Source organism: Nylanderia fulva, unplaced genomic scaffold (assembly GCF_048542155.1).
Source record: "Nylanderia fulva isolate GAGA-0341 unplaced genomic scaffold, ASM4854215v1 Scaffold8, whole genome shotgun sequence".
Classification (NCBI taxonomy): domain Eukaryota; kingdom Metazoa; phylum Arthropoda; class Insecta; order Hymenoptera; family Formicidae; genus Nylanderia; species Nylanderia fulva.
Window position 1 is genome coordinate 3,724,895 of NW_028190916.1, and position 13,578 is coordinate 3,738,472.

General features: G+C 35.9%; 1 pseudogene across 1 annotated transcript; it reads left to right on the forward strand.

Moving 5' to 3' along the window:
- The first annotated feature begins 9,388 nt into the window (after positions 1-9,388).
- LOC114936544 (pfs47 receptor-like) lies at positions 9,389-13,209 on the forward strand (annotated as a pseudogene). The gene is made up of 4 exons (XR_014926262.1): positions 9,389-9,516; positions 10,022-10,221; positions 11,944-12,088; positions 12,907-13,209. The product of XR_014926262.1 is annotated as a pfs47 receptor-like (transcript).
- The last annotated feature ends 369 nt before the right edge of the window (positions 13,210-13,578 follow it).

Below are 13,578 nucleotides of genomic sequence, written 5' to 3' on the forward strand. Positions count from 1 at the left end.
AATCATCGCGGATATTATCGCTATTGTATTGAGATAGCTCTTTGGCTTCGAATTGAGTTTTTATTACCCTGTAATTTGTCTTGACGTTGCATTCGTGCTTGTTTCTGTGTCCTGAAAATATTCTGAAAAAAATTGAAAATATTTTTACGATAATTAAAAAATGTTTCGACAAAAATAATGACATTAAATATCTTTACATTCCACACATGCTCCATCTTTGCATTTATGTTACATAATTACATAATTTCAGAAAATGCATATCATTATTATTTTTTGTTACGTAAATTGATTATTCTTGTGTATGTGTGTAAAGTGAGACAAAGTAGATTAATTGTTTTAATAATAATTAAAAAACTTTTTTTCACACATTTAATAAAGAAAATATAATATCGCTGTGATTTATGACACACATATGTAGGCTTGGCGAGAAATTGATTTATTAGACATATTGCTGCAATTTTTCAAGAAATTATGGCGGTAAACGTGACACGCTCTCTCTCACTTCTTACAATTTTCTCGGTCAGAAAGAATATTATGTCTCATAATAAGATAAGCACCTCGCGGCGAAATCTCACTTCCGCAGCGATTCAAATGGGAAAATAACACGATTAAAGATAAACGGACTTAATCGATAAAATAACTAAAATAATCTCCGGTAAACGTATATGTCGAGTCGCAAAATATGAAATCTAGTTAAAGCCAAGTCAAACTAAGAATATGGCGTGTCTGACTATATTGTACCGCAAAATGCATGCAATGCTAAATTACACATGCTGCAGTCTGAATGTTATAATATCTTCAGGCACGAGAAGAGCTACATTTCGAATGATAATTAAGTAACAGGTTTAAGTAATTGAATCAGAAGAATAAATATACCATATCTTTAGCTGAGTTTAGTTTCCTACGATAGTACAAAAAGTAAATCCAGTTTCCAGTATTAATTATAATTTAAAATATGATTTAATTTTTCGTTATTACAAATTTCAAGAGAATTGACGTGAAATTAAGAGAAAAATCCCAAAAATTTATATTTTAATTAAAATAAAGTTATGTATTTAATTTAAAGATTCGAACGGCTTATAAATAATATTAAACAGTACAAATACACTGTTGGCAGAAAATTGTCATTTTGGAATAATTCTTAGGACGCACATTTTTTCGAGGAGGTAACCACTAGCTAAAATGTTGTCCCACAGATTACATGATTTCATTTGATTTCATGATTTTATTTGATTTCATGATTTCATCTAATTACAAACGATTTTATCTGATTATAAATGATTTCATCTGATTACAAATGATTTCATCTAATTGCAAATGGATTTTTTTCATTACATATGAAATCATTTCATAAAAGTAATGATTTCATCTGATTACACAATGCATTTTCGTGATTGCACATGTAATCATTTAGGATTTTATGTGACACATAAAATTATAAATAGCATTTTATTTTGAATTTGATCGCAATTTACTACGGAAAGTGCTCGTGCCACACATGATTTCATCACAGATTTTATAATGATTACACATGATTCCAATGATTACACGAAAATTCAAAATGATTTCTGCTGACTACATATAATTTCATTATGATTTCTAATGATTCCGCATGATTTCATTTGACTTTATCTATTACATCTGATTGCAAACGATTACACGGGATTTCATAAGGATTTCATAAGGATTTCATAATGATTTCGGGGACACTGTCCCACGATTACATTAAGTGGTTACTCCCTCGCATTTTTCATACTGCTTTATCACTCGGCTTGGTGATAAATTGATTGGAGCGCATGTAACCACGATTTATTAAATATATTCGTGTTGTAATGAAATAAGAGCATCCTCTTTGCGAGTGTCCTGAAAATAACTGTAATAGTCGTGACGCATCAAAATCGCCTGTGGGAATTGCGGGATAAGGCGTATCGGTGAAATAGGTGCGGGCAAAGTGCAGGAGCTATATACACAGGAGAGGACGGGGGGTTAATGCATTTAGAATGGAACGTAAGCTCGGTGGAAAGCTTTCGGTACAAAAGCTACCACGGAGCTGGCGCGAGAGAAAAGATGGTGCTCCGAGGAAGCCGACTGTGACTAAACCTGGTTTAAATTCCCGTCTCGCGACTGACGTGTATTCCTTCTTCTTCGACGTCTAAATAAACAGGGGTCTCGTTGGATCATCTATAATCACGACGTCGCACTTTGTAAGCTTGTAAAATTATAGTACTCTCTCGTACGCAATTAGATTCGCGCGCATATTTGCATTTTTAATCGGGGATCTTTTGGTTGGAATTTTGCCAAGTGTGGGATTAACATGCATTAAAAATGCATTTTCCGATTCAACATTGAATATTGCCCGCGTGCAAATATATTTATTACATCCTTGTAATTAATATATGTAAATTAATGTAAAACAATTATTCTAATTATTATTATACAAAATAAATTTAACATATATAATTTTAATAATTATTGCAAGGAGCGATCGCGTAAATAAAAGTCTATGAATTTACTTTATATGTATATTTTTTTATAAATTTAAAGATTACAAAGATGAATTTAAAGAAATATTAAAAATACTACATATATTTCATATAAATAATTCATATCAAAAAATCATTTCTTTCTTATTGAATTATTGCAAGTAGTTGAAAGCTTAATCGGAGAATACATTTGATAAAGCTGCTTGGACTCTGTTAGAATGAAATGCACCGTTGCCCTTTAAACGACTTTCTGATTAGAATGCCGTTGCAAAAGGCGCGCGGCGGTTAACGAGGTCGACGGGTGATAAGGCGAAAATTGCGTCGTAAACTAGGAAGGAATTCTCTACTCTAGTTTCATTGCCGCGAAACTATGAAAAATAATCATTGTCTCGGTATCGTGAATCTCCCTCGAAGTCTCGCCCGCTTACGCGTCCTCTCTTTTATCATTTCCCAGATTTATATATATATACGTATATGTATTTTTTATTGTGTTGAAGAGAGAGAAAGAAGTACAAGAGTTTTCGTGGAGTAAAACTGTGCGCTGCGGGAAGCCCAAGAAGTTGGAACGGTTCTCGTTTTTTGTTTACTAAAGTAAGTCCAAGGAACTTGGCGATATTTGCGCGCGATATGAAACGTTTCGCGAGTGCAACGCGAATAATCCCGTTAGTTTTCCCCGTGACTCTAATTTCGTAAGCAAGCGCGTATCGGAAAACGTTGCGAGGCCGTCAGTTTCCTCCGTTCGTCCTTGACCCGGAAGGCAGCTGCTCTCTGCTTTCGCCTAGTAGATTATGAAACGTTGAAGTAATACAGATAAATGAGATATAATATACGATGATGAGTAATGAATTTTAATTTTACATAGAGCAAAAATCAAGAAATTATAATGATGATGAATAATGGATTTTCATTATTTACACGAGCGAGCAAAAGCGAGAATATCACGTACGTTTGCGATCAGCAACACTGCTGTCAAGGGATATTTGTAACGCAATCAGAGAAAATTTATAATTAATATCTCGATCGTTAGTTGCTTTGTTATTCATTCATTTTCATTAATAATTTAGATTTATGATAAAAAGACGCGTAGAAACGATGCGTAAATATTATCTGAGGATTCTACCAAAACAGAGAGCGAAACACACTTGCATAATTATCGTGCGACTGGAAGCGTTTATATGGCGCGATGCGTGCGCAAGTAGTAAGTTCTACGATTTAGTCAGACTGTCTGGCGGTGAATGAACCATCTCCTGCATTTAATGTGTCGATCTGAGTACATATTTATCTCCCTCTCAAAGATATTAATTATATATGTATTCAAATATGTACTCTCATTCTGAAATAAATTTATCCTTGCACATCTCTGTAGAACTAAACGTAATCAAATATCAATATACATTTGAACGTCATTATATATGATATTTGAATGATCTGAAAATAGAAAAGTATAATACAAAAAAATCTGAGATGCACGGAAGGATTAAACTCGGAACGCGATATATTCTATTATAAACGTGTTGGCAAACGATTAGAATAATCCGCGCGAGACGCGCGCATTAATGTACCAAGACTCTCTCTCTTCTCTCTCAAGGTGAGGCCTTCACTTAAGCGCGAGGAAATGAGACGCGAATCTGCCGTAATTAAGAACTAGCGCGGAACGCGTGCGTAGGAAGAGGAAACGATTAAGGGATATATAGGTCCAGGAGAGAGAGAGAGAGAAAGCGGAGGCTGTGGGAGAGTCGCGTCGGCCAACTGGAAGTTTAACGAACTCGAACAAAGAGAAAGAGCCTTCAAGCGACAGGGAACGAGGATTGACGAATGGGGTGCCAGCGCTAGCTCTGCCTCCGCCAGGCTAGAGCGGAGGGTTGCGCTCGTACATTCTCTCTCTCTCTCTATCTCTCTTCCTCTTTTCTCCTCTCCTCTTCATCATCCTCTTTCTCCCTCGCTCGCTCGGTCTCAGCCATCGCGGAATAGCGGCGAGCCCCCGTGTATTACGAGTCAGCCACCCCCATAACACTACCCCTTGGTGCTGTATCGATCCATCGCAGTGCCGGCTTCGAGCTCTCCCTCCACGAAGTCTCCGGCGCTGTGCGATGCGACGCGTCGCGTGGCGGGATTGCTTGAACAAAGGGAACGCCGGCGCTTTCGTTGGAACCTTGGCGGCGTTTTCTTTGTTTTGGCGATATACTTTCCGCCGGGACCCGCGACTTTGTCGCGAGTCTTCGCGTAGAGATTTCAATATTTTTTTATTTCCTCAAATTATATTCAATTCATTTACTTATTGAATGATAAGAATTTTTTATTATTTTGGTACTCTATTATATTCATTATTTTTAATCGAGAATTCCCAAAACTCGATGGTATCCGTTATTGAGTAAGAAGCTATGTAACTGTTGTACCATTTTGTTTTCTTTGTTTTGGCGACCCACGACTTTGTCGCGAGAGTGTTGACCCAGTGATTTGAACATTTTCTTTCCGTGGGTGTCCATTTTTTGTTTATTTCCTGAAATTATATCAAATTAATTAATTTATTGAATGATAAGAATTTTTAATTATTATTATTTTTATTATTCATTGTGTTTGATTAGGAATTAAAAGACTCGATGTATTATCATTGAGCAAGAAGCTATTTAACTGCTGTACCATTTTCAACAGCGTTAGCTTTACTAGTGTTAATCTTTCTCCTAGAATTAATATTCGTTCAAGAATTGCTGGCCATTCTAGAATTTTTAATGGTAGTTTAACACTCTAATTGTGATAAATAAAGATATTGAACTAAATAAAATTGCACTGAAAAAGTTCTAAAAGTTTATCTGTAAGAAAGACTAATAATATAATAGAGATCTTTAAGTGACAAAGTTTTAATAAGATTTTAATGAAATTGTTTTACAATATACATGTGATATAAATGTTCTATGTTACAATAGAGTCGATGGTATATAAAGAACTCGTTTAACGATACATAAACAGACATTTAATTTAAACATAGCTTACAATGACTTTATCCAAGCTTCGACTTTAACATTTCCATCTCGGATAGCCTAGATATATGCTAACGAATTTCGACGAACTTTTACATTCAATTCAAAGTATACAGCTACGACTTCTCCATTCTGTTCAAATATTAAAGAGTCTCTCTTTCTCTCCATTGCGGTACGAATAAAGAGACCACCTAGTAGATAGACGCGCACTTTGCTTAATCTTCTTTGTTTGGTCGTCAAGGAAGTTTCGCAGTTTGTTCTTGGATTCTGCGGGGAAAAGCTAGCCAGATTATTCTACATATTTATATGAGATTCGAAAGACCGCTTATAATATATCACGTAATTTAATACAACCTTTCAAATCTAAACAAAATTAGGTAAACAATTAGCTGGCAAAAGTTTCTCACATTTCGCACGCGCAAGTAACATAGAATATTGAATCAAAAAAATTGCACTTCAGCAGAAGAAGCCTATAGAATAATAGTGTTTATAAAAGTGCGTCTGTAGAAGAGTTAGATACACTTATTTAAATCTTTCTTCTTATACACTTAAGGTACCAAACGAGACGCGCTTTAAGCAGCCACGGATGATTGCACTTGACTGCATATTAATGTGTGCCTTCTGGATAACATACTGAATACAATGCGTGCGCGATAGGGAATTATAAAGCGCGGGTTAGCTCGCGCTCGACCTGACGTTTTGTCGGAACTCGACAAATGGATCCTTTTAGAACATTGACTACCGGCAACGTACTTGCCAACCGCTAGTCCGCAGGCAGGAATTGTTTCGTAAGCTTAAACCGCCGCGCTGGTCAGAGGATGTTTTGTTCGGTTCAGCGGCTCGAGCAGAGGCCTCTCTTGTGCCTCGTGTATTGCGTGTTTCCGTGTGCCGTCGCTGCGTGCGATACTTCCGCTTGAATCCTGCGATTTAACATTCGTTAAAAAGGAAAGCGCGCTTGTTAAGCATTAAGCAACATTAACCCAGTTCTGACGTCAGGCGAGTCGAAAGGCGCGAAGGGCAGGATTGCAAACGTAAAAAAATGTGCCATCATAGTCTCCTTTTTTGCCTCCGTGATTTAAAAAATGTCACTTTACAGAGGTTTTATATGATAAAGCCGCTATACAAAAAATATTATCCCTCAAAAAATAATTTTCATAATTTTCATACATATTTCTCTGAACATTAATGCTTTTATTTATAGAAGTTTATATATATATATATATATATATAAACTTCAAGCTCCATGCGCTCGTTGCATTGCATGTTTATATTTTTATATAGGATTTGTATTTTTTAATATTTTTATCAATGTTTACAAAAAATGGTTTTATTCTTAAAACATAGCAGGATCCCCTTTTATTTGATTTTATTCGCATATTATTTTTTTCTTTTTCTAATAACGCTTCGGCGTATATATATGTGTATGGATTCATAATCGCCAGGATTTTCAAATAACCGAACGACCATCTCTTTCTTGTCGCGTCAATATAGCATTGGGCAAATAGTGATTCCGATATTTTTATCCCAGTCTTTGGTTACACATATATGGTATTATATATATATATATATATATATCTGAAAGAGGGAAGAAGGAGAAAAAGGGCGGATTTCGCGTTGGCGAATAAAGGCATTATTCACAAAGGGACGATGGAGTGTGGTATATATCTAGGAGATATACCACTCGCCTTAGCAAACCCATTAAAGTACCCTTGTCGAGTTTAAATCACTCTTTCGTGCGACGTTCTCGCATATAAGAAAGAGAGAGAATGGACACTCTTATCTTATCTCGTCTTCGATTAAACGTCTCGAATTTCGGGAGAGAAAAAAATAATCAATAATATGATTAGTCGTAAACGTGAGATCAGGCGGCGAATTTGTGTTGTAATTTCGCGAGAGCATCAGCGGACAAGAAACGAGAGACTCATTAGACGCTCGCCTCCTTTTTACGCCTCGAAGCGCCGAGCGCAAATAGCGTTACACGTCTCATTAAACGTACAGACCGCCTTTGCTCTAAACGCATTATCTGTGTGGCACAATTAACTACGGATCAGCGATTAGAGATGGCAACCCGGGGATGGCGAGTTTCCGGTGAAAGAACCTTTCGCCTTACTTTATTTTATCGCGCCTTTTTTAATGGAGACAATCAATCGCTCTTTTGCCGCGTATATCAATCAGAGTAAATTTATTTCGACTATTTTTGAGTACAAATTGGAATTCAGACTCTTCTCGCATCGGGGATATCTTTATGAAATTTTATATATAAAATAATTCGCGTTCTCTTTCAGAGAGAGAAAGAGTAAATTAATTTTTTCATAAATCTATATGTAGATATAAATTAATCTATATATAGTACATTTATATATAATAAATATGTATATATATAATATAAATGTAATGTATATAAATTCAATATAATATAAATATATCCACACAAATGTAAATATAAAATTAAATATAAATATAAATTATATATTTATATACAAATATAAAATTATCCTATAATTTATATTTATATTAGATTTGATATTTATTATATATAATGTATATAAAAAATATATAAGAATTATAACATAGTTGAAGAATGAGAAATTATCAACTTTTCTCGCGTGATATCAATAACGCATCCAAAGGATGCTTCTTGTGCCAATTTCATGCACCCCCGGGCACTCATCTTTTTTACATTCTTTCTTTCCCTAGTCGGGAAGCACGTATTTTCTCTCTCGTTACATAATACAAGCCTCGGAGCACGATTCCACCTGATAATGAGCAGGCATCGGTCGCCCGAAGCGCGAATCGCGAGGATGTACGTGTACTTCTGCATGCACAACTACGATATACGCGATATGTAAAAGAGAGGGAGAGAAGAAGGCTTCTCCTCGGTCGAACGATGAGCGCGGCAAATCGCTCGTTTCCTGCTGCGCTCGAACGAGAAAGTTCATTCCTTCGTCGTCTTTGCATTCTCCAACTCTGCACCGCGGCGAACGTTTAGTTTACAATGTCGGAAAAATAGCCGGTCTCGTGACTTTATCTTGCATCCAGATGTGCAAGCTTCTTTCTTTCCTTTTTTTTTCACTCGGTACATTTTTTTTGCACGAATCGCGAGATGACGTTTTTTTCTGAGATTTCTATTAGTGGATGCCGTCTCAAGATAAATTGCTTCGCCCTGAAAAGAAATCTATTTTCACGTTTATCGGAATGTTAATGTAGAGCTCTTTGCATTTTGCGACTCGCGCGATATCTAAATAAATGCGGAAAATTTTAGGAGACGATTTTTTGTCGAAAATTTACGGAATTATTATATAAATATATATTCTTATATCCCTCCCTGAGAAGTTATACTTTTCTAAAGAGGGAGGCAAAATTTAAGTTTTTATTTTTTTCCTCAAATTTCAGACAAATTAAAAAAATTAAACTTGATGGATATTTTTTATTAATAAAAAGGATGTTTATTAATATTTCTTTATCTTCCTATATCATTATAAGGGGATGGAACTAACAACCTCTTTAATTTTTAATGTAAGAAACCTTTTTTAATGTTCGACAAAGAATCATCTCCTAAAATTTGTCGCACTTTTCAGATACACCTTGTATATTCAGATCGATCGTATTGGATTTGTTTTATCTCACAAGGCTGACTAATGTATTACGTGTTGCAGAATTTATGTCACGCTTGATTCGTTCGAAACGTTTGATTTCAATTTTGTTCTCGCCACGCGACCGCGAAATTAGAAGGAAAATTACGGTAATGCTGACATTATTGGTATATAGAATCACGTGTCGCGTGTTATGACGAATGAATTGGTACAAAGTGTGGCCCGTATGATGGAAACACGGTCTCTCGCGTGTCGCACAGTAACGTTTTCCACGCCGATAAAATTGATAAGACTTCAAATGGTGGGATTGCGACCCGAGCTCGTTTACGCCCAAAGTATCGGCGCTCGTTCAGTGATAGCTCTCGCTTAAACGTGTCGACACGCAAACTCCGTCGCTCGTGTCATTTAATTATTCGACGTAGCGTGATACGGCGAGCTTCGTTTAGGAAATAACAATGCCTGGTAAGCAGTGACATTGAATACCATAAAATCGAGATTTAGAAATAAAGCTGAAGGTGTAGATTGAGTCACGTAATAAGGCTTATCTTATTTCGATTGTAGAGTGTCGTTAGGTGAGATAATAGGAAAGGTAATGCCACAATTTATACATTTAATATATCATTATATATATATATATATATATATATATATATATATAGTTAATATTATATGTAAAGGAAAAGCAATATTAATTTATATCATTATTTTCTGAGATTATGCAATAAGTATAAGTCAATAAATATAATTAATGATAATCTCTCGAGTATTTGTTGATTTATATACTAGACTATATTACGGCTTTAAAAATATATATTTTTTCCACTTGCTGGCTGATTATATAAGAGGAAATATGTCGCAAAAGTGCAGTTTATCGACGGGCATGATTGATAAGCGTATACCTGATAAAAGTCGTCTATCGAAATCTCGATATCGCAATTTCACGGAAAAAATTTTGTTCTCGTCGCAGGTTACAGATGGACGAGATGGCCGGCGCCCTACGCCGATTCTCGCATGCTGATCTCGATCGGCAGGGACTTGGACGGGACGAATCTCGTCGTAGGACGCGCCATGCATCAGGGCGACATGCTGCCGGCGAAGGCGAAGCCGGAGCACGGGGTCGCTTACGTATGCTACGGAGGTGTTGAGCACACAAAACACGACTTTGAGGTATATGATCCCACCGCCAGGTAAACCGAGAGCAATTCGATTAACCGCCGGTTTCCTCGGTCAAATTAAACGAGTCGAATTTTGAGAATGACGAGAATCTCGAGTTCCTCGATCGCGCGTAAAGTCGAGAGCCGAATGTATACAGGGTGTTTCTTAAACGTGTGTCAAAAATTCAAGGGGTGATTTCTTGGGTCATTTTATGAAAATTTATTCCTCTGATAATTTTTCGAAAATCGCTTCGTTTCGAAGACGCATAAAATATTTGTGTAAAATTACATGATTATGCTGGGTCTTTTTTCGACTCGGCATAATTATGCAATATTGCTACTCATATTGAAGATTACAAATTTATATGGAATTTCATATGAAATATATTCTTATATATTTTCAAGATTAAAAATATTCCAGCGAACATGGAATTACATATGGGAAATTTTATATAGTAATGTATAAATGCTAAAAATTTACGGGGCGATACAAATTTACAATACAATATTTTTGGTTAAATAAATACAATATTTTTTTATTTATGATAAGTAGATTTCGGATTATATGCAAATTGCATATTTGTTTTTTCATATTCTACAAGAACATTAATAATGTGAATAAATTATAATTTTTTCAATTGATAAACATTAATTAGTTGAAACTATTATAATTTTTTCACATTATCAATGCTGTCGTAGAGTGTACAAAAAGTAACAAATATGCAATTTGCATATAATCCGAAGTCTAATGATAACAACCAATGATAACAGATTGGATACGCTACACATTCAGGCATCATATTATATCTGCCCTGTATCTTCGAAGCAAAGCAATTTTCGAAAAATCATCAGATGTATAAATTTTCCTAAAATAATCTAAGAAATCGCCCCTTGAATTTTTGACACATGCTTAAGAAACACTCTGTATACATAGATATAGCTTGCGTTATTTCGAGTAGTCTCGGTAATTTGAATCAATTTGCGCGATTGTGTAACGCCCTCTTTTCTACCGCTTTCAGCGACCAGGTTTCATAACGTTCTCCTTTGCTTGCTAATAAGCGAATTAACGCGTGAAATTTTACGTAACACTCTCGTGTATGTATGTACATCCGCCGCGCCGGTGTCTATATCTCATATCCCAGGCGTATTTCGTTCCGATGAAGATAAGATTACGAATGTATGACGTGTATGTATACGTTAGTCGCGGATATTTGCTCAACGATATCCCAGAAATGATCGAATGAACATGCTCTGTCGCTCCGATAAATCCTTTCCTATCTCTCTCTCTCTCTCCGTCTATTTTTCCCGCTATATCCTGTGCATTCTCCATCGTTGGACGAAATCGTAAAGTGTATCTGGGACACGTATTGCGTATACAATACGAACGAATCGATGGGGGATAGTTTGATTTCGCCGATCGACGGCGAAATCGCTGTCCAAAATAGCGAGGAGATAAGTCCCGAGGATATAACACGGGATGTCCCTCGGATATTGATCGACGTGGTACCGAAGCATCATAATATATCCCTTCGATCCAACATTAGGCGAACCCTCTGTTTGCAATGGCAGCGCGCACTCGATCGGAATCAATTTCTTCTGCCTCAGCTTACACGCGCATATACATATATGTACAAACACACGCACATGCAGACTAATAGGCGCACGGATACATGGATATGTACGTGCGAGGAACGCCGCGGGTTAATCTATTTGCCATGACTGGAATGTATCTTAGGTGCTGATGCCCGCCCATTTCAATTGGATTCCTACGGGTCACGGCCACGTACCGGAACACGCGGTGGAGGCTGGGAGGACCGTGAACGGAGAGATGCTCTACTGTCGGCCGTACTTTCCACAACGGTGTGCCGTGCGTAGGAAAGGTACGTTCGATCTTGGGAGAGCCGGCATGGAGCTCTGCAGGCGATTCGAAAATATATTATTTACGCGATAATGAAACACTGACAATCAACGAATTATATAAGCTGAAAAAATGTACCTTTACATGGAGATTCATTGTTCAACACTGGAAAAATTACCTAATTGTCATTGTTAGTCTTTCCCATATTTTTTTCAAGCAAATACATATTCATGTAAAAATATGTATAAAATATAGGTAAAATTATTATTTTTTTTTTTTTTGCAAAAAACACTTGTAATTTTAAATTTAGTATTTTTATTTTATTAGAACTTTAGTTTATAAGCATTTATTTTATTTACTTTTTTATAGCATTTATATACATTATTAATATTTCCCATATGTAATTTTATGTTCGGTGGAATATTTTTAATCTTGAAAATATATAAGAATATATTTCATATGAAATTACATATGAGTAGCAATATTGCATGATTGTTGAGTCGAAAAAAACCCAGAGTAATCATGTAATTTTACACAAACATTTTTTCAATGTAGTCGTTTTTTATAGATTTTTGGATGCTGAATGCAAAACTTCTCCAGCACTTTACATATTGTGGTTATAATATGACAAAGTTATTTGTGAAAAAATCTCTTTTTTTTTGCAACTTTAATTAAAAATTTCTCAAAGTTGTGACGTACGATAGAGCAATTTGAAAACCGAATTCGTATTCAGCATTCACAAAAACTATAAGGAACGATTGGTCTCGTTCCGATATTCGAAAAAAAGTAATTTTTTGTTGAACAGTGAAATGAAAGCTATGTTTCTCTCTCGTTTGACAGGTTCAGAGAAGTCACGGTGTCATGTACTTCCCGTTCGATGGCAAGGAAATACCGTGCAGGGACTACGAGGTCCTGGTGCAATATTGAATTCTATCTGTGATCGCGTTTCTCAAGTGTAACGCAACCAGGTACCTTTGTTTCAAATTATTAACATCGTTAAATAATGGATTAGCTACTTAATTGCGGAAGAGATTCTGTCCTGTAAAAATTTCGAAGAGGCTCAAATTGTTTTATATTGTATTTACAGAAGACAGATTCCGTACAATATTCTTTTCAATATATGTACATTGTTGTTATTTCGTACATTTTCTTTTATTTATTCGTATGTGCGTGTGCAATAACAATTTTTTCGAGATACTAATAAAGAATTTGCGCGTGCAGCGCATCTTAAATCGTATCGTCGCGGTAATTTATGGGGGCTTTCGTGAGTTGAAGTTAGATTAAAATTTTACAAAGTTGAGAGACGGGACTGAGAGAATTTGCGTTCTTATCTACCCTCGTTTAACTTCTATTAGTATGCAGAGAAAAGTAATTTATTGAGCCTTAAATTAATGCGGAAGAAAAGCGCATAACAAGGCGTCGATTACCGGCAAATAGCTGCTCGTATCTCTTCTTATAATCTGGATTATAGCTACGATGAGTTCTGGCTAAATCGCGATGTGTCACGTCAGT